We start from the raw sequence: 2320 nt of genomic DNA on the forward strand, positions 1-2320 counted from the left end.
ATATTTAGTGAAATAGTAGTTCTTTAAAATAATGGTACAAAAATGCAAACCAGCTGAATAGTGCTGCGGATGTCAATATCATGGCAATCCTCAATCTGAACCGTAGCTGTTTCAGGTGAGCCACCAAAAAGGACATGGATGATTGCAGGACTTATACCAGACACACACGGTCCACCATGAATGAATGAATGTCCCATTATTCTTCCTAAGATCAAACATAATAAATTCACTTAGCCTAACATTGCACGGGGGTAAAAACAAACAGTTTTGTAACTGTATTCAATCTATTTTTCATCTTTATGGTTACAGTTAGGATAATGTAACACAAGTAATGCTGTTTCCTTTAGTGCTGCACATGTATTATTTTAAATTACTCCTCCTCTTATTTCTGTACATGACTTTCTTACCTGCCACCAAAAACATGTCCCTCTCAAGCAAGGTCTGAGAAGTGGATGGAGTCAAGTGTTCTGGCTCACCGTCAAACAGTCTTGTAAGATCTGTGTTCCCTGAAAAGAGTACAGCTAGGTTATGTCGCGTATGAGAAATCCAGGCAGTAATTTTAACACAATTAACTCATTTACATAACAAACACATTTTCTTTACACACATGCTGTGATAAAAATATTTTGACAGTTCTGCAATTGCATTTGTCAACATGTGAGCAGCAGAAACAAATTGTAAACACAAAATGACATCTCCTTCTAAACCTTTTCTAACAATTGCTTACATACACATTCAGCAACATTATTACTCATATGCAGTCATGTTTCTAACCAGCTGACAGCTAAAGTGATTTGACACATAGTTGAGTTTAGCTAGCCATTTGAACTAGTTTATTAATACATGCAAATAACATATTCTGACCGTAGTCATTACTCACGTCTTCCAAATCAATACTTTTCTGCCTTATATAGATCAAAGCTTGTCTAATTCCACTCAATGGACTGCGGAGATATCGCACTGTATATCCAGTGTCTGGGATTGGGATTGTGCACAGGTTACGACTTCGTGTTGTACCCGAGATTCTCAGCAGTTCAAACCCTCCTGTGTCTTTTAGCTGAGGGAAGGTATCCTCAATCTTTGCCTTGACCACTTCTGGGTCATCATCCCTTCCTGTAAAACACATTACTTACTGTACATTACTACAAAAATGGTACATATAAGAGTAAAAAAGTAGTTAAACTAAATCTTGAAATATTAACAAATGACATGTAGCATCACCTTGGAATGAAATCCGTTTCTCTCCAAGTCCAGCTGCTGCTAGGTCAAATTTGACTGCTTTAGCTGGCACTGTGTCTGACATATGGTCATGTAAACAGAAGAAGGTGTGTGTGTGTAAATGGAGCGGCAGATTGCGGGGTCAGAGATGAAAGTGGTGCTGAGGAAGGCCTCACTCTGTAAGGGGCAAACAGTCTTGTGACTTCAGCTTTAAAAAGGGAAAAACAATATTTAAAAAAATTCTAAAAGCTTAGATTAATTGCTATTTAATTTGCAAGCATTTTACCCGCTTACAAAATCACTACATTGAACTAAAATTGCTTTCTTTTCGTTCACATAGATTACTTGACTTCTGTATTAGCAGAGAAGATAAGACACTTTAAAACGTCATGATTAACTATTACCTACAACAATGTAAATAGTGATACAGACATTAACCCAGAAGACGATTATCTTCTCTTACCTAATTTATTGATTTCTTTGCTATGATAAAAACAGTATAAAATATGTGATTGAACTGATTAAAAAGCTAATTTTTGGCAGACAGACTAACCAAGCAGTAATAACATATCGTTACTTACCCTAAACAGCGTTTTGTGGAGTGGAGCTAGCTGTGATAGCATTTGCTAACGTTAAAACTGTGCTGTTTTGATGAGAACTTGGACCAGGGACCGCTTCATCTCAGTACGCTGCTGCAACACTCTCTCAGACTGAGGTGAAGACATACAATCTAAGCGGTTAGCAACATCTCTGAGTAACTCAGAAACGGACTAGTCTCCTGCAGCCATGCCCTTCACAAGCATTGATACACCTGTAACGTTCTTCGCGCCCAGTGTTTTACACTTGTCGGTGCCTTAACTTTATTTCGAGCTGCACACTGCCGCCGTCTGTGTAGGAGACGCACTGCACCATTAGACCTAAATCGACACTTCACGTGCTATTACTTATGTCTGAGGAAAGGAGCAACCAATCACACAACTGGCTCCGCCCTGTCTTTCTTGATTGACAGACAAAGTCATTCTGCTGAAAAGTCGCATTATGAAATAAATAGGCTATTGGGAAAAAACGAGATTTTGAAATAAAGACTGACTTTGAAAAAAGG

Source organism: Oreochromis niloticus, unplaced genomic scaffold, assembly GCF_001858045.2.
Source record: "Oreochromis niloticus isolate F11D_XX unplaced genomic scaffold, O_niloticus_UMD_NMBU tig00000235_pilon, whole genome shotgun sequence".
NCBI lineage: Eukaryota > Metazoa > Chordata > Actinopteri > Cichliformes > Cichlidae > Oreochromis > Oreochromis niloticus.